A 27,844-nucleotide genomic window follows, 5' to 3' on the forward strand; every position below is an offset into this window, starting at 1 on the left:
CTTTTGAATTTGTAACTAGAATATATGCCACATATCGGGGTATAGCAAAGAACAGGTATCGGATACTATTGTAGGGCGTTTTGCGATGTCCATGGATCAGATATTTTCCAAAATTACGAACCACAAACAGAGCAACATTGTGCCTGAAGCATTCTTTGCGTTGATATTATCAATATCTTCTTCAAATTTCAGTTATCTAGAATGTACATCTCAAAGTCATTAGTGAATTCAGCTTCCTGATCACGTAAAGAATATTTCAAAATCGTTCTCAAGCATTTTTAAAGAGAGAAGCCTTAGAAAAGAAAAGTCACCTCGACAATTCGCATTCCAATGACGGAGGCATTAAGCCACAATTTTTATAGCCACCCAGTTCTAATTCCGTCAACAAAATAGTTAGGCGCAAAAATGACTGCCTGGTAGAAAAATAAACAAAACCACGGCAATACGGGCACCACTGTTAATAGCAGTAAAGTGGAGAGAAATATGCGAACCGGTTCCAACAGACAACAACACAAGGCCGTGGGATGTTATCTAACAATGCGACGTCACAGGTTCAGCTGTAGTTCCCGTCTCTGCCGCTAGGAGCTCTCCAGCAAGGCGCTTTGCGACGCGGCGCTGTCTGTGGTTTAGAAAGTTGTCCCGACGCTCAGTACTGGTTCACACCACATCGTATACGAACGTACTCTAGACTTCCGTGCGCGCGCGTGTGTTAGTGACGTGTGTATTGAAACTGTGGATTCTTACTTTGGGGAGGACTTATTCTTAGGTGAGTACATTTAGTAGGTTTTATTACAAGAATTTTAGGATAATTTCTCAGGCCATTAAGTTAAACGAAATATTTGACCTCATACAATAAGCGCAATGTGTAATTAGTACTTAAATAAATGTTTGAAAATACTATACATTGGTTTAACAGTTGTTATAAGCTATTTTAACATGCTCTATTTGGTTAATGTACTAAAAACTTATGACAATATTCATTAACTTTAATTTTCAAAAAGTACATTAATAATTATTGAAACGTACCAAACTATTGGTTTGAGATTTTAATACAACCAATTCCAATTTTAATGATTATTTTAAGGGGTATATTGTAATAATTATATTGAAGTATTAGAGTATTGGAGTATTAATATTGAAGTTATATCCCATTTTAACGATTTAATAGTCTTATAAAAGTTTATCTAATTATACATGGTCCATTAATCGTTTCTGTCATCCAGTTTTCATAACATTAACATGTTTTTTACAGTCTCAAGTTACATTCATTAAACTGTAATTCCCAACCTCAAGCAAATAGATCAGGATTATACATGTCATTTGGCATAAAAGAAACAGAGGTAATAATTATTTTAATTTTTTTCTGTTTCCAATGTGAAATTCGAGAATATATAGATAAGTATATTCTATTATAATTGTGGTGCATTTAATGTTTAGGCCACGCAATAGACATTAAACAGTGTTTGAACTACTAGGAATAATAATAACTTATTTTTATGATAAGTATGGAGATCAGGATTAATTACAAATGGAACCAAATAACGAACTCTAAGGTGTTATTTTATTCACTTACATTGAATGTAAGACCGGCCTTTCATTAAGCCTATATAAGTTTACTAAAACTACTTTTATATTCCATGTCGTAAATAATTGGGGCAAATTGGGATATATTTGGTCTTATATTATATGCAAATGTTATAATATTCGATAAGCATAATGATTTCTAACTTTTGATATTATAAAAACACTTAAATATGGGATCAAGGGAGTACGTAAGGCCATATTGTGTGTGCTGCAGGGAGGAATCCTCCCTGGTGTGCTGTCTATTTATTATTTGACAAATAAAACTTAATATTACCCATTCCAATAACAATAAATTGGGGGTTTTCGCAAATAACTCGAAATAATGAATCGGTTGAGCTAAATTTAGGTGATATGTCGCTACATCATTTTAATATTCTCAGCATTATTGAGTTTTTCGAAGTAATAAGGAAGTTTTGAATGGAGGGAAGTACGAGAAAAGAAGTTGTTTGCGAAAAAGATGTCCATAATTAAGTACCTGAGTCATAAATAAACATAAGTGCTGTAATTTTAAATTGAAACGAGTAATTTGAATTGATCATTTGTAAATAAATCAGTAGACATTTCAAATAATTTTACAATGGAAACCATGAATTTATATGTTTCCAAACATATTTGTTTCCTAATACGTATATATAAGAGAAATAACCAATAAGAGTATAAATTTCACATTCAAGATAAACCAATTAATCTCAATCACACCAATACCTCAATTAACCAAGATTTATTTTTTTTATAATAGTAATTAAACCGTCGAAGAAACACATGTTACAACCAGCATTAGTAACTACACCAAAACCTAAACAAGTATAGAACATAAACTTTCATTTAAGCCATCAAAACTATATTAGAGTGTGACAAGCTAACATCAATACACGACACATTGTGTCTTTAACAGAGGGCCATCTACAAGAGGCTAATGTTCTGTCAGAAGTAATCACTGGGATGGGCAATAAAACAGACCACTCTTAGAGTTGGAACAAATTAACTTTATGACATAGTGTGCTTCTTTCCAATTCTTTGTGTTATTTACTAAATAACATAGCGCTTCTTCAGAATAAATTTTAAAACAATTGATATAAAGTTGCAGAATCGCTATGGATCCGTAAAGCTTTTTCGTTTTTAATGAGCAAATATCTTCCATATAATTAAAGTTCTTTTATGATAGTTAATAATGACTATTTTTCAGTTTCTCTACTAAAAGTCTTAAGCAAAGTGGTTGTAGCGCACTATTAGCCTATATTTCTTGCTTAGCAAACCACAAACTGATAAAAATAAATGAATAACATAAAATGTGTCGCTAAGAAATAGTGGTGTCGTTGGCGAACACTAGACATTTATTTTATTGTAACTACTCTAACAACTAACAAATACATGACGATAAGAAGTAAACGTCACATTTACATAATAAGATTGTAATGTATTTAAAATTTTAACAGTTTTAATTTATAAAAATCGTTCTAGTGACAGACACGCTTTCAGTTGATCAGTAGATATTCCGCGTCATATCTTTTGCAAAATTATTTCAGAAGAGAACTTTTCTCTTACATATTATTAATGTCCTGTAATAGGAGAACTTCGTTGTGATACAACTTCGTTGAGAACTTTCTTTACTGGTACTTAAACTTCTAATGCGGTGGAGTATTTTACTTACATACTACTTATTATTCAGAATAAATAATATCTTGCTCAAAATAGAAAAGAGATTGTACTGACAATTTTTCGATTTAAAATGTTTAATCTTCTAAGGTGGCGTAATATTTGAATTGCAAGTAATTAATATGCCAAGATAGAGCAATACATTTGGCCATGTGTCACAACAATCTCACGTATGTCAAAATGAAATTGTTATCGCGTAATGTCGATGTGATAAAAGTTATGTTACTGTTTCTCACAACCTTTCCCAACAAGGTAGTGTGCGGCATACCTACGCGCAAGCACGATCACACGCATTGATCCGCTCTAGTGTTGGGCAAGCGTCTCTGTAGTGGATTTATTACCGGTGGTCTAAGTGGCCTAGCCGTACTTGCAGGTGTTTTACACTTCAATGACTCACTTTTAACTGACTTACCAAGGCTCCTTTATCCCACTGTAAGAATCTTTAGGATACTTTTTTGAAATAATTGCCAATGTATTGCCACAATCACTTCTATAAACCACATTCTCTTTCCGAAGACCCTTTTTATTAAATGGCGGTTAATCTGAATTTTTCTGATCTGTCGATTCAAAGGCAAATAATTTTAATCAGTTTCTTCGTGTAAAAAAGATGTTTTGCATGGCAAACTGAGTTATTGGAGGCTTTTTGGCAAAATGACAATGTGGATACAATGTGCTTTTTAATTTAAAGCTGTAAAAAATCAACAAAAATTACTATATTATACGATAAAATTGTTTAGACTTCGTGTATACTTAGGGGAAATAAGCAAAAACTTTACAAACTAGACTAACAAAGAGACATTCTATTTGCTTTGGCATTATGTATGGATGTATATTTTTTATCATTGAAATTGCTTAAAAAGAGGTTACGAGTGTAGATGTAACACAAGTTTTCGTAGTATCTAAGTATTCATATACAAATTCTTATATTTTGTCTCAAAATTAGCAATATTTCAATGCAAAATTACTCATGAAAAAAATAATTACCATGTGGTTACGAATTTTAATAAATGTTAATAGATTTACAAATATTACTCTGCAACCCGAATTGTTCCTATAGCTTTAGAAGATAAAGATAATAAATATCAAAATTTGGTCTAATCACCGGATAAACAGAATAAATATCGAAATCAATTTATGATTTTTAAATTATGTTTTTAGTATACCAGTTAATGAACATAGCGGAATACATGTTTCGCACTAAGAAAGTTATTTTTGTAATGTTTAAATACGTTACTATTAAATTCAGGCTTAACGTTTAAATGATTTTGTATGATGGGTAATGCTATGTGAAACGTTGAGAAATGAAAACATACTCTTATATAGCTTCCAATAAATAAAAATACTTCCAAATAATAAAACACACAAATAAGAAATGTATTAAAGAAATAATAATAAGAAATGTTATTATTTTAAAGCTGTCTCCTAAATAATTTCTTACTGTATTCTGTAATTTATTGTTATATCATTTTTATAAATGAAACTTTGAAATTGAATAATCTTTTATATTATAAAAACTAATTTTTGGCCATCAGAGATGGATCTTTGTATGTAATGGTTTAAAACACAAACACGAATAGTAATTCTTTAAAACTTAACTAAACTGAGAGACTGCGTGAAGTGATTACAAATGGGTAACATACAATGAAAAGAAATCGTACTTTATAACATGTTGTGAGTTTAAAAGAAAGAATTAAAATATGGAGTTAGTATCAATCTGTAATTGATAATCAAGAAGGCCAATCAAGTATAGATTGAGGATAATGACCTCTCGCTGTGTGCGATGTATCAAACAGGTTTTGATTGGTTAGGAAGATTCGATTACTAACCATCATACTCCACAGAATCAATTCAGGTCGAATGTAGGATTGTTTAGACAACAGACATCTGTATTTTACTTTTATTGTCTAATTTCAGACTACCCTTTCTTATATATGTGTTGAAAAATACTTATCTGTGATCATCAGCAGGCTGGAAGTATAAGAGTGACTTTTAGACTCATAGAATATGTTGATATTTATGTGATTCTGAGAATTTTCATGACCACAAGCTCTGAGTATGAACTGTATTCTGGAAGACAGCGTTCGTTGGATGACTGTAGTAGAATCACTAATGTGCAGCGGATACATTTTCGATGAGAAGACTTATAGTTCTCATCATTGGATTTAAAGGAGTGTTGCGGAGGAGATGACGTCATTATTGGATACGAGAAACCTTAGAGAAGACTAAAGGTTACTGCTGGATGACGAGTCTTAAAGAGAAGTGGAGGTCGCAATTGAACAATAGAGAGAATGCATTCTTCTTTCTAAGGTACACAGAACAGCATTCCATTTGTATAATTTAAGTACGAAATAATTCACTCTGGTTATTCCACACTTGACTCAAGGAAGTGTCAAGTCATCAAAGGATCACCTGTTACATTTCCGACTTCCAGATAATTTTCAGGAAGAAGGAAAATACCAAAGGAGGAAATGAAACAGATACTGTATAAGCTACCGTGAAGAAATTCGTTCACATCATAAGATAGGATTATAATGAATGGTACTGTACGTGTGCTGTGTCCTCCGCGGAATACTCACTTTCACCGAGGTATATCACTATCACTATTACTAATCAAAGCATGCCTCACTAATCTTTACATTAGTCCTGGACTACGTAACTAATACCTAGATTACCTGCTGCTGTGGCAAATGCTGTAGGCGATCATGCAGCAGGTGTACAACGCATTACAATCTTCTTTGTTCTCCATGATTTGACAGCCGCTCTTCATCTTCAATAAAGATCCTATTACCCGCAAGTAATGCAGTCAAATGGATTATAATTTGTTCAATAGGTTGAACAAATCTATACCTTTTGATTACATAAACTTCATGGATGTGCTATATTGTTTCACACCGTATAGTTTCGTTACGTCAACTCAACACTTGAAAAATCAGTTAAAAAAGTTCAAACAAAACCATTCTTAAAAAAAATTTAAACGTTCGTATCCTTTACATATTGAACTTCATACATGGCTATGTGTATCGCGCATTGTGGTCATGAGGAGTCATACAAGAAGTAATAGGAAAAATGTTTCATCGAGAAGAAACAGATTTTGAGTCCATATTCCAAGTAGAAGACGAGTACCTTAAAATTGAAGAGGACTTTTTTTATCTTATCTCTTATCCTTCTTGGGATGAAGGAAGGAGAAAATAAAGGATAAAGAAAGCAGATATAGATGAATTTACTGAAGTAAAAACTAACGCGACCAATGTTTATGTAAACTATCAATTAATTCTATTGTTATTTTGTGCAGCAATTACCTGCAAATACACGGATACAAACACTGGATTTTAATTCTTCACTCCACAATTTCAAATTTAGTTATCGTGCTGGTTAAATAATTTACTTTTATAAGTATAATATGTTCCAGTAATCATGCTCAGTTGTGAGTCCACTTGTCCCGATATTTCTAGTACTGTAACGGTCTGATACGCTATAACAGGTTGCCGTCCCTTACCCGGCAAGATTGAGGCTATTTTCCACACAACCCGTCAAGACTATCCCCCCGGGCGAGACTGTTGACATTTAGAAATATTATTCGTGTAGACCCACCTCTCCGACTTTCACCACACAAATTTACTCGCAGCGCCGTTGATTGTAATCTTGTCCACATGGCAGTGTACATTTTATGCATGACTTTTATTTTATACGATTCTACAATGGAATTTTGTTTATAAGTTAACGTTATCTCTTAAGTAACTACAAATATAATCAGAGCAATACCTGAGTAATTCAGAGGTCGCAATGAAACTTATGTTCCCAGTTTTTGGACTACAGGGATTTCAATAATTACCATTTGTAATATTGTGATCAATCCAAAAGCAAGACTACAAAGAGTATCCACATTTATTTTATGCATCGTTCATCTTATGCTTATCAATGAACTGACGCTTCTAATATTGCAGAATAGAAGAGGATCGAGAACAGATTGTAAATTCGTAACCACTATCACTGCAATCATTATTAAACACCTCTTTAATGCAATTAAGTGTTATAAATTATTATTTTTTTCTTATGTGAATGGACTATCTACATAAACCATGGAAAATTGGTTTTACGGCATGTTAAGGCACACTATGTAAACAAACAATGTAAAACACTATTTTACATGCTAATTGAAATGTAATATTCAAATAGTTTGTGTTTGTAAAAAACTAAAAATATTTAAATGTTTGAACTACTAAATTGAAATTGCAAGACACTAACAAGAATTTGAACGGGAAATTCTAACGCGTATATATAAGTACACGTTTATCTTTTTACGCCTTCCAGAATAAAATTGTATTTACACAGAAATATTGCATAACAGTGGGATAAGGATGATAAACATATAATGAAATGTAGTTTTAAAACCGTCTGTTGAAAAAAAAATGTTGAAATATCTAAATAACATTAGTATACCAGAAGATTGTGGACTATCAAATCAAATATTGAGTGAATTTTTGGTTTACCAAAACAAAATATAGAATAGTGAGACAAATATTACACTATGCATTTGTTGCCTAAGACCGTTGGTAATACTTTTCTCTACACTCACAGTGGTAGTGTTCCATGTTCGATTAATGTGTGTATTTGAACGAGGTTCAGTAGTTGGAAACGTAACTTGAAATTCTGTTTGTGGTTCCAAATCAATACTTAAACAGAGATCTCAACCTCAACAGTACACTTTCTACTGTAACGATTTGTATTCTACCTGAATCACAACTATTTCGAACTTAAAAGTATTAATTAATAGAGTTATTCTATTCACCTTGTATGGATTGGCATATGTTTCTCTCTTACTTTCAACAATTACGTTCTTATAGTTCCTATTATTGTAAGATTCCGATGGGAGACTCCGTTGCTTTAAGAATGTTTTGGTCACAGCATTTGATTCTATGAATTGTAGTATAGTTCGTGGAGATACAGTATGTGAAAATTATCACATATAAAAAGTAATCCTTACATATTTTTATTTATTTTAAGTATTATATATAAAATAAAACTTATGTAGGCGTCTGAAATACGTTGATTAGAGGGATTTGGTCGGTACGTTCAGCTAGAGAGCAGTGAATGACTGAAAGGTTCGATTTAACATAATAAAAACAATTTCAATATAAAAGTAGTTTTCTTCTTATTAATTCAAATGAAATATTTTAAACCGTCTTAACTGATATTTCTAAATATTACAGCACACCATAAAATCTAAAGCCTGTCAAAAAAATGAAAATTCGTAGTTAAAATAGATATAACATCTAAGATCCCCTAATTTTCACTGTATTTATATAAAAAGTAACAATAAAAATGAAAGGCTACATTGTATTGAATGAATGAAAGAATTTATGTAATTTTACCATGCCTTTCAATTCGATACATGATACAATTTTTAAACGCACCTGTCTAAAAATTAATCGTATATTCTAGATATTTTTTACGCTAGATATTATTTATGCTAGATATTTTTATGCTAGATTTTTTATCCTTAGATATAGATACTATGCTGGTAGGGAAGTCGATCTTAATTTCGGAAACATTAGTGATACAAATCTATAATTACACACATTAATTACATTGTAATTTCTGAAACAAAGGACTATAATCAGCGTTCTCAATTCTTGTTGTGATAAGAAGACCTAAGTCTGAGTTAACAACTTTTCTTTTCAGAGTCACCCCCCGGAAAGATCTTCCCATTGTAGTGTCAGACCAATGTATTGTTTGTTGCTTTTATCCCTCCCGACGCCCTCTCTTGTTTGAAAAACTTGAACTCTCCACAATTCAAGTCATATTTAAAGCTTATTTCTACAAATAAATGCCTTGCTGTTGCTGTGAGTTTTTGTGATCCAGTCTTACTCCCATGTGTCACTTAACTGGTTTTGCTGAGGTTGCATGCAAAATTCCAAGTCTAGAGTTAAGCTCATTCTTCAGATGTCCTGCACATAGATTCGTATGTAAGAGATACAAAGCTTATCGAGTTCATCATCAAATGACGCTCAGCCAAACCCCATGGTTGGACCTGGAACACCACAAAGTCATTCTTGTTTGTGCATAAATGGAGTTTCATGTAAAATTTGAATTCTACAGATGAAATATTCATATATCTAGACATAAGATACATCCATATTAATTTTTGTTGATAAGTTGGGTTTGAGAGCAGTTTATAAATAATAAAAGTCACTAAAAGATGATCTATGTAAAGATGACGGGGTAGTTACATTAGGTGTTAAATGTCACAAATCACATATGCTTGTACTCGGTTTGTTTACATATTGCGTTATTGTGCTATATTCTTTTTGTCATCATAGTTACCATAAGACCAATGTAACAGCCAAATCTTTTGGAATGTCACGCACCATAATCGAACTCAGTGTGTTCTACATACAAATTAAAGTTCATGTAAAATTTCAATTTCAAGTCAGTTCGTTTCAAAATATCGTGTGGACAGAGAGATATACTCATAGACAAAAATAAATGAAATTTAACAGTCCCTATGAGGATAGGCTGTGCTAACGCTCAGCCAATTAAGTTTGTTGCTAATTAAGAATATCCGGATTCCTACGTCGTAAGAACTACGAAAGCACATAATGAAACGAGTGCACATGTGTTGACAAATGCATTGAGAACAAAATTGTTGTTTGAGTTGCGTCCTAGGCGATTTGTTTTTAAGGTACGATGATGGTCTGTTTCACGTTGACAAGACTCACAATCCAATGTAATTAATATTTTGCTTATTTAAATCGAGCCCTCAGTGCAGATTATTGTTAGCTTCTGGGCGTAATGTTAGCAGTTGCGTCATGTAATGTTTATGCACTTCGAAATTATTATAATTATGTCTATAACTACACAAACTTTCATATTCCTTAATTACTTAATTATTGTAATTGCTAACAAAGTAAATAAAAAATGTGTACTTAGCGTCCACTAAGCGTTTCAACAAATTACAGTATAAAATCAAAATTTGAACATTTCTGTATATTATATGTTAAAGTAAACGTAAAGTAGAATTTTGGTTTAGTGTCATTAACGTTAATGACCAAAAATATATATGTATATGGTAAAATGTTATATATTTTATAAGTTAATAATGTGCAAATATTCTAATTTAACAAGTCAAAACACCACAAAATAAAACATTAATATATTTTTGTAATAGTGGATAATCAGAAGGCGTAGTAAATTGTTTTAATTATCCAACACATGAATAAATTAAATGTACACATTGACACTGGAGCGTCCGCCAGCTTAATGTAGTGGGTAATGTAATACAATAGAAGGCCGCGGGCAGTTCATTGTGTGATGTCATTAAAATGGAGTGCCGCAGGGTTTGGTTTTAATCCCCCTCTCTTTATTGTCACGTCTGCAGCATTACATTCACATTCCAGGAAGACATTCCACATTCTACCTGCGACATTCCGGGTTGTCCGTTTGCACAACAAGTTGCAAGTGATTTCCCTGTCCATATTTACTTGTACCCTGCGAAAATATTTGAAATATTAAAATAATAAAGCAATGCCATTAAAGTAACAAAAAATTAATTTTGAACTCAAATTAGAGCTTTTTTCCATTACTTTGATTCCCAAAGACCTCCATTTCTTTACCGTAGCGATAAATAGCAATAGTGTAAAGTTTAAAAGTCATTCTATCAGAGAAGACAAACCCAATTATTATTATCTTCTTTCTTGAACTTTTTATTTTTGAACTTTACGTAATATTTGACAAGCTAAATCTATATTGCTTGTGATATTTGTATCACTTTTGTACCTAAAATATCTGCCAGAATAAATAAAACTCTTATAGGACTGGCTGTGTATATTTAAATATCTGAAGTATTATTGCTAGCTAATAACTATTGTTGTTGGTATTCTAATTTGTGTACATAATGTAGGTATAGTACAATTTTTAGAAAACATAATTCGTACTGGTTATTGGATCCTCAGATTGTACGAAGTTATCAACAAAGATAACAAAAGATCCAACTTTAAAAATATATTATTTAAATGTATGGTTAAGGCTACACAATAATGAAAAATTGGGTTATATTATTGATATTTAAAGAGAGGATTCCATGGTGGGCTCCAACATATGGCAATCACGGGATGACCATATTACGAACCCATGATTTAAAATCTTTTAAATGTTTGTAATAATAATGTATATAGAATGTATTCTATTCTTATGTTTATAATAAGTCAACGCATTTTAATCTACTTGTTGTTTGAGAAGTTTTCAAATAGTTTTTGACCTTTTTAAAATTCCAGTCGCAGACAGAAGCGGCCTTCGTAGCATAGACTTTCGCTTACATACGTCTAAGTGTAAGTGATACGATTCATTGAAGTAGTTGTGAAGTTAATATTTAAAGTGAGCACTACTAATTATTTATTGTATTTTATCAGTAAGTCATTGGATTCAAATAGCTTTAAATGTGTAGTTAGCCTTAGGTTTTTGAAACTCTAAAGCCATTACCCATAATATTCTATAAGTACATAAATAATTGCTCCTTTAGTCTAAAAAAATAAAAACTTTTAGATTATAATCTTGTCTTTCAATGAACTTATCGAGAGGAACACATAGAAATTTTTGGGTTTTTTGGGGAACAAATAGAAAACTTGGATTTGTTTTAACAAAGATATTTTCATAAAAATCTATCTTTAAATCTAACATTAAAGTGAACAAATGATTCCATCCATTCCTTTAAATTCAACTATCTGTTTTTAAATCTCTTAAATGGTGATATAGTTTGTTACGCTGGAAAGATTTTTGTATTATACTATAAGATTATGTTCATTTACATTGCATAGTTGCATGGTATGGGGTAGCATAAATCTACGGAAGATATCCACAATTTGAGTGAAACCACAAACTGACCTCAACCTAGCGTAGCATCTTGACCTCAGATAATGTGACCTCCTCGTCGTAAAGGTTATAAATAATAAACACTGCTTCCTAGATTCCGTGAACCTTGACCTCCAACATCATCTTGGTCACCGAAGAAACGCAGACTGACCGTCCCACATATGGCGTGTAATAGCGCCTGCCAACTGAATTATAGGGAAAGTTGGTTGGCATAATCGTTTGTGAAAATTACCCGAAATTTAGTAAAATACGGGCTAAGAGTTGGTGAAAGGCGTTGCGATAAATATGGAGAGGGGGGGGGAGAAAATCGCTAGATTACACAATAATTGCTTGCGAAAAATACCTAATTACAGACCGCTCCTCGATGTCGATTTACTCTATAATTCAAATCAGGCTCATAAATTACCTAAATCTAAGTTTTTATAGGTGAAAAACTGTATAAATACCACATTTATATATTTGTATTAATACCACATCTGATGAAGTTTATTTTTTCCGCTTAACCAACTTATGTGCTGAAAATCGTAATTAGAAGAATAGAATTCGTTTATTACTCTATACAGTTGTTACCGTCTGTTTTAAAAGTTTATTGTTACTATAATCACATGTTATTTTTTTATTTCGTAATTCACTCAGAATGGAATTAACCATAAATATTTTACATTCACATTATAAGTGTTCTATTTTTACATCAAGTATATAACAGTGGTGACGATGGTAAAACCGAACAGTTAAAACCAGACTTTTAAGTCCAGGAAAGCACTGGAATTACGACTTACAAAACTTCAACATATTTTACACCTAGAATTGACAAGGGGGAAGTTTGAAAAGGTACAAAACTCAACTAGAAACTGTATGGACAGAATTAAACGCAAGAGAGTCCAAAGTTGAATCTTCGTTTGGAACAGATTTATGGAACTAAATGACTTCTTAGAATCACTAAAGAAAAAGAATGCAGCAGTAAGTAAATTAATTGATAATCATAGATAATCAGAAATAAAGCTCTCCCAACGTAAGCCTTTTTAATAAATAATTAATGCTTCTTTAAGCAATGGGTTAAGGATTTTGCAAATGCTTGTGGCATTATGCACAAGAAAACAGCATCGTACCATCCCAGCAGAATGGCCAAGTGGAAAAATACGCCCAGACATTGAAGAAGAGCATACTCGCTATGGTAGGAACTTTAGAATTTAAAATAAATAGATTTCTTATGCAACTTCGACAATCTCCAAACGCGACTGGCACTTCGTCATACCACCTAAGTTTTGAAGAAGAGTGAGAACAAATCTTTCTTTACCCAAACAAGAATGAAACACAACTCGTAATTACGAAGATAGTACAGTTGGAATTCGGAGAGTTCTAATGGTTGGAGATAGAGTCAGTCAAAGTGAGAGACTATAGCAATGGAAAGGAAAAGGAAGAGCCTGTCACCTACAGTCAGATTGGATGATCTGAAGTGCAAGATACTACAACAACATTAGAGAGGGAGGTGTTACCATCCGATTATTGTTATTAAAATCACATGTTGATTTCTTTTGATTTTGTAATTCACTCAGAATAAAATTAACCATAAATATGTTACATTCACATTATAAGTGTTCTAATTTTGCATTAAATATAAAAACAGTTTAGGATAATAGATTCAAAATAAATTGAATTTTGCATAATAATAAATTTTTGGTAAAACAGTTAACTATAATTAGGAGTTAAACACTGATTTAATAAAGGTTAGGTAAACTAAAACATAGAATTGTATTAGTATACATATGATCTGAGAGACTGGAGGTGCGTAGCTCTAGGTTGGTTCCTAATCATTTACACTTAGGCTGATTGTATTGGCAAATTAATTTATTCAATTGATTTATTGACAAGTTGATTTAGGCTTGGACGTCAGTCAATTGTCACGATTGTGGACCGATGGACGCAACCTTAGCCATTGTTCCACACACTGGATTGTGGACATCTAAGTAATATAAATGTGGAATACACAAATATTGTTATTTGGGCTCAGATTCAAGGAATGTAATATATACATTTAATATCATAACTAATTAAGAATTACATTCATTTTTATGAAGTTTGTTCTTAATGAGTATTTGTATAGATTACAATAAGTTGTGTGAATTTTACTTTAGTTAAGCAGTTGTTATATCCGACATGTTATTGCATGTGTTTCATTATCATACTGATAACTAAAAAACTGAAATAGAAACCCAACCCAAAGTTTAACCATTATTAAACCGCCGGTTTTCTGTAGAACAAATCCCGCGCATTGCCCACTTCTCTGCCGGATCCTCTTTGAAACTGCCTTTTGCATCCCACTCCTCTTTACAAACAGTAAAACCAACGAGCTACTTGCCCGGAATACGCACTCGACTCGATGGGGGCGCTGCAATAAAGGAGTAGTATGCAAATTTTACAGGCATATTATTTTATGGCTCGAAATTACGGACAGTGAAATTGCAATCCTCGCCGACTTTTCTCTCGAGTCTTCAAAAACAGTCGTTCAATAGGGAGATAAAAACACTCAACAGGGGAATGGTAGGGATGAGTTTATGTTGTACGACGACAAAAGTAAGCAATGCCGCTTTTAGGGTAGATTTTTATGATTCCGCTTTATTCAAATATTGGGAACTCTTCCTTTTATGCTTATTGAGGTTCTGTTCCTTTATCCTGAAAGTTTTCCAGGAGTTTGTTCCGTCGTAAAGAGACTGTAGCACGAAATAATAAAACTCGCTTAGTGTTGTTTTCTGATTTTAATAAATTTGTGAAATGACGACTACACCATTTTTTGAAGTAGTATTTTATTATTAATCCGAAAACTTTTCATTCCAATGAATCTATTTAAGGATTTCTTTAAGAATTCCATCTTCAGTAATTCAATCAATATCTGCACATCTTGGCTGTAATTGGCAAAAATACTGTATTTTAACAGTTTACGCCTATAACAAAAATGAAGTACCTAGATTGTAATATAGCAAACACTATTACTAATTAATTAATTTATAAACTAATTATTTTAGACGATTACGTCCAGAAATATGGGTGCTAACATGGAAAAAGTGTTAGAGGCATTAAAGACTTGCAAAATTCCGCAATACTATAATATAATTGACAGAAAATATCCCATTCGTATATTGCTTTCTCCCGGTTTATGTAACAGAATTTTCTACGATATCTCATAAGAAAAGTATGACTTGCATACATGCAAAAGTTGTAAAAGTAGAGATTATCAAACACCTTTTCATTACCAGTCATTACGTAGTAAAACTCACAACGATTTTATTAATAAAAATAATAAAATCATATGTTGGTAAGAATTCTAAAACTAATGCGTGTATAAATTTTGCTTTGGCTGACATTGAGGATGGAGAGGGGAATTATCCTCTTTTTAGGGAGAATTACTACAAAGTATTGCGCGTTCCATTCTGTGTAAGAGTATATTTAGGTATTTATAACTTTACCAATATCCCAAAGGTGTTTCGATTTATTGAGATCGTATCTTTAGAACTAGGATCTAGGAAACTCTCATAATATTTGACGGTAGAAATTATTAACATTATTCTTCTGGAACACGCATTCTTTCCCCAATACAACTGATTTTGGAATTTGTTAGGCAATGTATTGCAAAATGTAAGGCTTTATCGCGCGTTATAACTCCAGAACTCAGCCTCACTCTTTTTATTTTGGTTGTTTGTATTTTTGTAGACTTTACTGTAGTATAAATAGACTACAGTAAATGTCTTATAGCAATGTCAAGTAATGATGGCCGGTTCATGACTAACAGTAGAATGTTCATCAGCATTCTTGAAGATTGCGTGTACGACCTTCCGTCTATCTGTCCGTCTGTTCACCGATCCGAGATGGTTCCCACTATCTGGGATCGTGACCGGGACCAGGAACGGTTCCCTAGATGACGTAACATACCTCCCACTTTCCCTCTTTTCCCACTCTGGATCACGAATACAACCTGGAGTTCAGTTATTAAGGAATTATTTGTTCGAGAATTGCATTGTCAAATAACATTGGAGAACAAAAGTAAACAACTCTCGGCCTCATTGTCGTAATGTGTTTTCTGAATTTAATCATTAAAAATAGTAGGCCTATTATTCAACTTTGTGGACGTGATTCTCTGTATTCCCCGTTTAGTTATATGAAGTTGTCAAATTTTAATTGTTTAGTCAGGCGAAAAAATTAAGTTGTCCACGATCCGTACTACTGACACATACTGCATACCCTGTTAATGCTGAAACAGTTCTCACGCTTCCCAAGGTCTGCTGAACGTGCAATGTCCTACTTTAGAGCTACCATAGCCGGATGTGATTTACTACACTAAAAATTAGAGGTGATTGCCTCCTTATCACAAGACAAATTCTAGAAACAAGAAGACCTACAAGGTTAAAAACATGGCAAATAATCTTTTCTTGTCAGTCTTGTATGGTAAATTTACTTATTAAGACAGTATGATTGTGGCAGATTTATAAGATTCTTTTCTTGTCTTTCACGGTCGAGCCTTACATTAAAAAATAAATAAAAAATAAAAACAGTCAACATTTCCAACATTAGTTCAATTTAATCCGACATGATTCATCAAAATATATTTAATTGGCATCCATATATTATGAATGTAGACAAAAGGAACTTACCGGATTTGTCTGTGTGGAATATATGAAGGTGATGAAGGACGAAGATTTGGTTGAAGACGTAACGAATCGGAAACATAGAAGTGAACACTAATGGAAAAAGTTGGCACCCGACACAAAACAAAAGAAGGTGCAGTGGACATGTCCGGGATATCGACCAAGGTCGTCCGGTGTTGCTGAACACACTCACACACATACACACGCACACGCACACAAGATGACACTTGGCAGAACTATTTTGGTCATAGTAATTACATTTTTAATGAATACTACGGGCTCATGTGGTGCTTGTGGAACCAGAGTACACATACCCCACTTTGAGTCCCATCACTAATTCAATAGTACCGCTCAAACACCTGAGTTTAACAGTGGGAATTATTTGTTGTTTTCCTTCAGTGGTTAGTCCACTTCAATTTATCTCGTGAAGCGTGGCAGTTCTGGTAATTAATTGTAGTGTTGTCTGTTGGTTGTCTCGTGTAAGGTTTTGTTCATACGATAGAACTATATTACGATTTAGATTAATTATAGGGAAAAACGAGTAACATTTACGATGTAAATATTTTAAATATTTTTCAAGTTTAAATTTTGTCTGTAATTTTATTAATTAACAAGGAATTCTTAAATATAACGTAATTCGTGTTCTCATTTGTGCAACTATTTTCATGAATTTCGAACCATCCAAATTCGTTTTATATCTAAGTCGAAGGTGAAGTTCTTGTAAAACTTTTATGAATTTTTTTGAGAAATTTGAGTTAGTGAGGGTAGTTTTGCACCAATTTCCTCATATGTTATGGGAGGAAAAAATCAATATCTTGTTTTCAACTATGTATATTAAGGATTCGTGGTGTTTTGACAAGACAAGTGTAAATAAAAACTTTGATAAAAAGTTGAATAGATTTAATCAAAAACATTTCGTCTGTAACTGTACGAGTATGTCATCCTCTTCATCTCGTACTTGAGTACTCGCATGTAGTATATTACGATGAATAGTATACTTATTTATCCTAGACGAGTCTTCTCTATCGTCCGAATCGGATTCTGTATTTATTAAATACAAAAACTTTATTGTAATTATCACAAAGTAGGCAATGGACAACGGCAGTTTTTGATCAACGTTAAATTATTACCGCAGATTTCTATTATGATTATTTTTAATTTTCAAGAAGAAACATACAAGGGGTTCAGAATCACTTCAAGTACAATCCCAGCTAGTGCAGGAGACTAAACTGTACTACTAAAACTTTCCGAGCTGCCGAACTGATAAAATATAACTTGTCTATCTCTTCATGGATAACACACGATATATTATAAATATAAAATTTTATCTTTTAATTCTAATTAAGATATTTTCTTACTATTATCATATTTTGTGAATATTAGACGTCAAAATGTTAAAATAGCCATAGTTATGAAAACCATTACAATTTTTTGGAGTCATTACGTGTTGTTAATAATACGTATTACTTAAAAGCTTTAATCTTTGATTTAAATACTTTTTAATTCCATTTAAGAAAAATCAATATACGCATACACAAAACGGAGTGGCACAAAACATACTCAATTTGTGATCTTGAAGTATATTACATAACTGTTATCCTTATTTTCTGTTTAACCTAATACTTCGAATAGTAGATACATTTTAATGAAACTCCCTCGAGGTATCCTCTTCGAGTAGAAATGGTATATTATTTTCCTATTTATAAGAAGCACCAATGAATTCATCTTGGCCAATCAAAAGTTTTGTTTCACCCTCGAGTTTTTGTTCTACCCTCTCCCTCCCCCCTCCGTTCATCACCCTCTTTACATTCGCCGACTTGGAAATTCTTACATTCTTACATCAAAGGTCGTTTCACCTTTCCCAAATAAGGGAGGCGAGAAGGGTGGGTTAATAATTCACTTAGTAATTTGAGACTTTTTGTTTGTTTTCAACAGTTACTGGCGATTAAAATTTATACTATAAATGAGTTAGAAATAGTATTCGTACGTTAAAACTAACGTATTACCTGTCTTTTTCAACAAATTCCTTCTAAAATAGATTTTACCCCGTCACTGGCAGATAAAACGCCATACGTAAAACGTTATACGTATATCAAACTAATCCAATCTGACAAAATGTAAAATAAGTTGAATTTATTTAGAAAAGTCTATACTTTATAACTTCTAGTGTAGTCCGCTTACAGTGTTCCAAGAGTGAGTATATCTTTATTCTTTTTGTGAATTATCAGAATCACTGGGCCGGACCCATTGGTACTCTATCGAAGGCTCAGATGAGCATTTTTAGCGTGCAAAATTGCACTGCCAAAAGAGGGACTCGAACCCTGGTCTTCGGCATGATAAACTGTGACGCTTTTATAGCTACCAGAGACCAACTCTACCAAACATTTATCTACTTGACAGCAATATAAAACTAAACAAAACTTGGCAGCTTACTTTGCGCAACAAAGCTAGCTCAATCTTGGGCGTTAGGGTAGGTTTGGGACTTCTATAAGTGAGTTGGGGCGTAGTCTAGTAGTTATATACTTCTCAGGGATAGAAACACTTTGTTGGATTGAAATAAAATACTGCCACATAAGTGAAACAAATACTTTCTTTCCGAGTAATAATATTATTTTATTCAAAACACACTAACAATATCTCCTACTGTATTTTTTAATGACTTTTTCAGAAAATTGTATTTAATATCGTATTTAAAATCACGGCAATATTATTAACATTGTAAAAAGTTGCTAGTCGATTTTGTATAAAATTAAAATTATTTCTACAATTATTGCATTTATATTGTTGTATCGCCTTTGTAGGATGACGTTATTAAAATCGCCGTGCCGCCCGCCCTTGTCAGAGGGTCAGAGTAGTACTTATTATGAGGCTGTTGAAAGTTTAAAGTGAAAAGATGTCTTATTCTACCGTGTAAAATCAGGCCTAATAAGCCTTTTATAACAATCTGGAGACCAATAAACTTTAAAGGTAATTTCCGAACCACCACCAAAAGGTCGGGCAGGCGGATTGTTTTCAAGGACAGGCAGGATCGCTCACCGTTCACCCATCCAAGCAACAGCCACACTCGACGATAACCGCTATTTTTAGTAGACTGTGCCACTGGAAACTGGAAAAAACTAATTTTCGGTACCGATGAATGACGACATAACTATGATTTTATCTGCCGTGGTGTTCCTGTATTAAGTAGTTTGTACGCCATTAAAGTGGCCAATCATCGAGATAACCAGTCCGTATTGATTCACCAACCCAAACGAATATACTTGTAATATCAAACTACTAGTATAGATTATTTACCATTGAAACTAAAACAAACCAATCTAACTTCTCATAATATAAATATGGGATATTATTTTAATATTTGTTTCCATCGTGTTAGTAGTCACATACGACTCCTGAAAATGGCTGTTGACAATAATAATTTGATTAGTTAAATGTGCGATCACAATGAAGGTACTACTATAAGACCGCATACGTTATATTCGCTAATATTACGTTACGGTAATAGTGATAATTCAGCGCAGCTTTGTAGCCAGTGTTCAGAGCAACAAGCGCTTGCTTCCAGAATTGGTAAGATATTATGTATGTAAGGAAGACATTAGTAAGAAGGCGAGAATCATAAGTGAAAAGAAGATGCTGTTTCAAACGAAACTCAGTTTTACAAACAAGGATGGTTTCTTATTTGATAAGAATTAGCCAATGGAAGTAAAGTTATTTGGCAGGGGTGATGATTAATGTTGTTTAATCTGTAAATTTGTTTTATTCATATTGAATGTTTTGTTTATAGTAACAGTATTTTTTTATATGTTACTAAGGCATTGTGAATAAAACCATTCGTAAATATTGAGTTTAATTCTGATTATTGAAAGAAATATAGATAGTTTTTGTTCATATATTTTAACGTAATATATCGATGGTTTTGGTGGTCCAGTACGGAACTGCAACCAGGTTAACGCTGGCGTTACCGGCGGTTTTAACACTATTACCCCGTCTTGGATTATCCTTTTCCGACGGGAATTGTGTTCACAGACAGCATAGCTCAGATCAAGTTTGGGTCTCACCTCTCAGATGCCTATGTGAGAATTATCATATATGTCAGTTTCTATTGACAATTCGACCTCCAGAGCTGCAGGAGACGTCTGGGGTCTAGAAAATCATCAGAACAAATCATCTCTCGAGTGGTCTTTGGCGAATTAAAATTATCACTATAGCAACGGGGTACCAGTGCTGCCTAAATCACCCATTTCTTATCCTACTATTATTCTTTTCCCTTTTTTGCATCTGATCTTTCCACCAAGAGTCTCAGAGAGAAAACCTAACTACATGGCATGGATATGTGAAATACTATCTTTACAGGGTGTTTAATTTTTTGAAATTTTAAAAAACCCTACAGCAAGCTATAAGGTGAACGCAAAAAACCTGCAGAGTCTCATATATCGTTTTGCCATAATTTTCCATCAACATAACTAGCACTTCCTACGGTTATATTTTTTATTTTTTGTTTTCTTGTGTGTGGTAGCAAAAATAAGCTATAAAATAGATTAGAATCATCTTTCGGCAGCCGATGATATAATTTGCGTGATTCATTTCGAATCGTCCATTGAATGCGATCACGCCCGAAAAAGGCGGTTTTACAATAGTTCTACTTAGTACTTAGTACTAAAAACCTTCACCGTAGTGTAGGGGTCTCTCTAACTAAGGGGTATTGAGTTTATTTCGGGGAAATCAATAACAATTTTTGCAAATGGGTTAGGCCCGTTTCCCTTGTTTGGTGAAAGCAATTAAATGTTACTTGTGCAAAATTAACTCCCTATAAGGGAACTAACTTTATCTTGCTTTAGAACTATTGGATAATTGCTGAGCTCTATCTGACAATAACTTCAAGAAGTACCTTACCGTAACAAAGCAGGACTTCCTGAGATGAAAGCATTGTCGAAGCTCCTGCTCTTTCTTATTACATCCGGCCATAACAAATTACGCTCATTGTACTTTCGTACGTCCATGTCTGAGCTTTCCGACTTGGCATTGTCGTAAAAGTAGAAGTTTATGACGAGTACTGCTCATTTAAACTCTAAAGTATACGTACATTGTTCGTTTTTTTTCAGATAATATTATTGGTTTTGTTTAGTCTTAAGCCTAGTAGTACAACTAATGTTTTTTAAGTCTTGTAAACAAGTTGTTTAGAGATATGAAATGTAACTTGTAAATGATTAATTATGTATTACGATATAGTTGGAAAGTTGCTTTTCATCCTAATATCGTATGGTCCTCTCATACGATTAAATAAATGAAAAGTTCCATAAATATATATTTATGTAAAAATTCCCAAGATATAATTGCGTACTAAGTTGGTTTCAAGGCTTTTGTGGTAATTATATTACATATTTGTAGAAAGCTTACTATATAAAATAATTTCAACTGTAAATACAAATTACAACCAACCAGCGCTGTATTGTTCACTATGGTTCTAACGGTTAGTTATTAGTAGTGTGAACTGAGAACTGTTGACTTAAACTGGTGCAAGAGTTTATTTATCTAACTCTGTAAAACCCTTATGAAATAAATTGCAACAACCTAGTTTCATTAAAACTAAAATAACTTTGAATTCATGGAATGTTTATAATAATATTGTTTATAGAAGAAACATGAGGCAATAAACTAGCTGGCGTACAAACTGTCTATGGATTTCAAAATTACCTCTGACCATATAATTGGAGAAATCCTTGAAACCACTTTTGAGGTAAATTTTAATACAATTTTAAAATCTATGTTTACGTCTACCACTGATGCCTTATAGCCCAAAAGTGTTATAACATTGTTATGAACCACTAAATTAATAATTTGCCACTTAATTAAGTTGAAATTTAGCGTTAGTAGACTACGATAAAAAATATATTTATCAAAAAATGACAGCAAAACGTGTTCGTCATATACATATGTAATTTATAGATGAAAATTGGTTTACAACTGATCTGTCAACATCGCCAAGGGTTCGAATCAACAATTTTTAATACTTTTATGATATATTAAATTACATACTATGTGAAAAAATGCAAATATTCTTATACTGCATTTTGGTTTCTACCTTACTTGTATTTTACATACTTTGCTTGTTTAAACAGAAAAATACGTGACGGGTGTAACAGTTTGTTCAGGAGTGAAGCAATGAAAACTGACTTAACGCTGACATCAAGAATGAAATACAATCAAGAACGTTTTTCATGACGGTTAAATTGTCGTTTTCCAGCCAATTTCTTCAGTTTCATCAGCCACTTTATCAAAGTATACAGAACTGTGCATTGATTTTGATCTATAAAAACAGTTCTTAGCAATAATAATTAATAGATTTTTGTATGAACTCCAACATGTCAAAATATAAATGTGTTTATAAAACATAACATGTCTTATGACATAATTATTTTGTTTGGTAATAAATAAAGAACATAAAACTAATTGAATAATTCAAACCCTTTGTCCCCTTGCACCCAAAAGTTGTGTGCGATTCTTAGACATATATACTTGTACACTAGTCATAGGAGAAACTAATAAACACAAAACTGTTGCAGTTTATTTCATAAGCATTTGTTCATTGCTTGTAGTTTCTTTTACTGCCCTGTTTGTTTAGAAAAGGCATAATAAAGTTTCTTTTGTATGTTCCGCGATTCTATTGAATTCTTTTAGGGGGGATAATTAAGGTGTTATGTTTTTCGCCTGTTATAAAATCAGTAATTATAACAGAAATACCACAAATCCTTGATATTGATTTGGGTTTTTAAGACTGGTAAAAACAAATCAAGGTCGAGTTACAAAAGAAACGTACCTTAAATTACTTAGCAAAAAACAAAAAGTGACAATGACCACTAAGCTGTAAACAAACATTGAAATACATGCTGCATTGTTTCCACAACAATGGTTCATTGTTGGAGAACAAAAGATTCATTGTTTTAAAGTGTCACATATCTCCTATACCTACACGCTGCGGACTCTGTCCGATATTTACGACAGGCTTTGGGTATTTCCAGCATCGCAGTATTATATAACAATGAATAAATTATTGCTTAAATTTGGCTAATTTACATAAACATAAAGTGGAGTAAAGATTTATTGTAAAACTTATAACTGGTTATAATACTTAAACAGTATTAGCCTTTCTATAACTTTACGGTTTGGGTGTTTTAATTTACATTTCCTAATCTTCATTGGCTATTTGTAATGTGATTTTGAAGTAAGCATGTTGGCGAAAAAGGTGTAAATTTTAAATTAATAATATAGATTGCAACCAAACTAGACCATGCGAATTAACCAATTTCAATATTGACCAATATCAATAATAATAATAGATCTCAATTATATGCCATAAACTTGGCAACCAATCTGACTTGAACCAATTTCAGTTGTCAATCAATTTCAATTATAAGCAATAAGGACATACACAACCAATCTAACTTAAATCTAATCTCAAATACAACCAATTTTAAGTTGGTCCAAAGCTACCTTCATCACTAACGCATGACATTTAGCATTAAATGTATTAAAACACTGTTAAACTAACAAAACTATAAGTTGGGTGATTGTGATTTAGTGTTTAACGTACAGATGATAATAATATGCAATATACTTTTCTGAGATGTCTTTCACCAGAAACAAACTGTTTACAACATTTTCAAAACGTGTGTTTGCAGTATTGAAGGTTATGAGCCGGTCTTTATTTAAGGTTTTACTTGTTTTAGGATCTAATAACGTTTTATATAAACCCAAAAAAGCTAGTTGAACCTTTAAAGTTTGTATTTATCCATATAAAATCTTGTTGTTTTTATTAGCTCTGTATTGCACTTTTTGGACGCAAATATTTCATAACAAGAGTCCAAACAATCACTGATATCACTAATTAAATTTGGGTGTAAAACGTGAGACTCATTTTTGACGTGACAACGTCTTAAATTAGGTTGCGGCTCGGAGTCACTCATGAAAAAGTGTAACGCCCGGTAACGTTACGATGCCCGTCCAGTGAGTCCGCCGCACGGGATCCGCACGGGATAAAGCAGATAACTGTGGGTCCGCCGCACGGGATAAAGCAGATAACTATGTTTATTCGTGAAAATGTGGAGTGCTTAGATTCGTCATTTACAACAACTACAACAATAAAGGTAAATAATTATACACTGATATTTCATTATCGTAAACTATGATTGATTGATTAATTGTTAGATTGACACAAAAGTTGAGAAACTGAGTTTATAGGTTATGTCATACTATTGACAAATGTTGATAGTGTTAAGTAAATTATTAGCTTAAATCACTCTGCAATCAATCGTAATTCAGTCGATTGAGAAGAAACAGCGCGTATTGCTAGTCAAACATTTAAAATAACAAATTATAACCTCTAACCTGTCATAACAGTGCGACCAAACAAACGAACTAAACCGACCAATCACCACGCGCGGAGTTAGAATTTAACTGTGTTTAGCAAGAATTTCAAATTCCAATTTTAGTAAATGTTTTATTCAACTTTACCATTTACAATAAAAAATTTTAATTAATTTCAAATTATGTACAATGTTTTAGTAAACAAAATATATTTCTATAGTTCAAATTTGTGCAATTCTTATTTTCATTCAATTCCTTGTTCCTATTGTGCAATTTAATAATATTCATATCAATAAATATTCTACCGAGAAAAAGACGTTGTCACGTAAAATCTTCGCCCGTAAAACCGATTTTACAGGCAACCATAATTTTTTTTAGTTTCAATTAAACTTTATAATTGGTAGCCAATTAATTATTTAAGAGAAAGTCATTAAATGTAAAATTTTAAGTATTAAGTGAAGATAGGACTTTATTTTAATTCTTTTATTATGGTACTAGATAAATTATAAAAGGCGAATAAAATATCCATAGATATATGTATATTTTATTAACTGATCGTTGTTTCCTTCAGTAATAATATATGTATATTTTTATTTGAATGAATAACACTTATTTAACACTATGTAAATAAAGTGAATGAGCTTTATTAATGTGGTTTTATATTTGTAATACATTTTAAAACAACGTTTATGAAACGAATTTTAGTTGCATTTTCACTAAAAGTGAACAGACTCGGTCTTTGTCTTGCGAGTTAAAATAAAACACACTTCCCGACTCGAGTTTCCCGGAAATATGACAACACCGCTAATTTTTAACTGCCAACTTATTCTCTTCCACTTCCGGCTTGTTAATTAAGGACTTGTATTTCCATTTGTACCTAAGTCCAGGTTTATCCCACCGCGCAGAAATTTTGTCACATTTTAGTTTCAGTGTTCAGCGGGCCATGCATGAAATGTTCATCAATTATACTTTTACCAAATTACAAGGTAAATATTATACGCTATCACATTTTACAGGATGTAATAATATAACTTTCTCGGATGTCATAATAATTCAGATGCTTAATTTACTCTATTCCTATTTTAAAATTATTGGTAGCAGAATATACTGGCTCCTTTGGACCATACAGTGTTTAAATTAGGTTAATAGTTTTAAATCAAAACAAGTTTTAGTTTCTGTCTTTTAAGATACTTTTATTGAAGGCAGGAGGGATGTAAATGTATTACGTTTTTACTAGGCATTGTACATATTTAAATTAGGGGTACATTTTGATGTATCTCGAGATCTAGAACTAATGAAGATAAGGATAAACAATGTTTACAATATGCATATTAAAACTCATGGGAGATAATTACATGTGTTTATGTATACAATATTTACTTTCCCAGTAACATTTTCTGTTTAGACATATTCTTTTAAAAAGTTATATTTTATGTTATTGAACAATATATTCCCTAAAGTTGTAATTTGTTAATACATCCTATATATACATTGCTTGGCATGAATGGGCAGGGCATGGTTCAATAGATTTTCCAAATTCTTAAGTACATTTTTTATTTATCTTGGGTGATAAAATATTTTAATATTTTTTCTTTTTGATTCTGTGAAGTTACCTCAAAATGATGCGACTCTGGAATTAAAATAAATTGATTCAATAAAAGTGATTTCAATATATTAAGTAGTTTCAAAATGGTATCTGATTCACACATATTATGTAAGATTTTAAAACGACGTGTAAGTTCCATAGATTTATATGAACTTCTTTTATATTCGGCTAAAACAATTTAAGGAAATGTATTTTAGATTAGTAAGTTATTCATAGTAATAATCTACTAATTCCAGTAAAATACTATTAATAAAATACTAATAACTCTAATATGAAGACAAAATATGCACACTATAAATGCTCTCTTCTATGTTCTCTTTTTATTTTTGAAATAACTTATGTGCATTTGCCACTAAAAATTTATAAAATAACTCAAAAAGTCCTTTACCTAATTTGTAATTTGTTGCAGTTTAGTTGGCTTTTCATTAGTAAAATAATTTACTTAAGCCCTTTTATTTGTTTAAAACATCTTTATTTTGTTTTAGGTAAGAAGACTTTCGGAAATCCTTCTGTTTTTTCACATTGAACTCAAGATTTCGTATGTACGTATAGTTAATAAGTATAAGTTATGTGAGTAAGGTCAATTTAATTCAAATCAGTTTAAACATTACACTTCAAAACTTGACGCGTAGTCTTCTTGCATGTTTCATAATATTAACTTTGTACATATTTATAATTAATTGAAGGTCCACTTAAAGTTAAACCATTTCAAAGCCCTAATTACGCAACATCAGTTCCTTTTCATATGGTTTCGTTTGTTGTTTTGTATATTTTAAACCGCCCAATTATAAATAAGGTAAGTTCTTAGATCCATAATAGAGCCGAGAGCAAATCTGCGTTGTATAAACACGAAACCTAGTTTGCCGCGGTGTATACAGAAGGATTTCCCGTAATAACGAAAGTGACAGTCAGCGGGGCAGCACGAAAGGGTGGAAATAAGAGGGCATCAAAAGGATAAAATTATTAAACGATATTTTTCCCAAATAATTTATGTAGCTCGAAATAATTGAAACTAACCTTTAGACACTAAAATACTAATTATACCAACGTCAACCCAAGGGATGAGAGTTCGAAACTTACCATTTTCAGCCAAATAATCGGTTTTCGTACTGTTAGCTGCTGCCGA

The 27,844-nt window shown here is 32.3% G+C and overlaps 1 protein-coding gene across 2 annotated transcripts in view; it reads left to right on the forward strand.

Moving 5' to 3' along the window:
* Positions 1-601: 601 nt before the first annotated feature.
* LOC124354317 (brain-specific angiogenesis inhibitor 1-associated protein 2) overlaps positions 602-27,844 on the forward strand; it is a 457,812-nt gene continuing 430,569 nt past the window's right edge. The window contains exon 1 of one of the 2 annotated variants that reach the window (XM_046804675.1): positions 602-766. The gene's annotated coding sequence lies outside the window, so the exon portion shown is untranslated. The remainder of the gene's footprint in view (positions 767-27,844) is intronic. The other variant, XM_046804674.1, reaches the window with a different exon arrangement.

The sequence above is a fragment of the Homalodisca vitripennis genome, chromosome 2 (genome assembly GCF_021130785.1).
Source record: "Homalodisca vitripennis isolate AUS2020 chromosome 2, UT_GWSS_2.1, whole genome shotgun sequence".
Lineage (NCBI taxonomy): Eukaryota > Metazoa > Arthropoda > Insecta > Hemiptera > Cicadellidae > Homalodisca > Homalodisca vitripennis.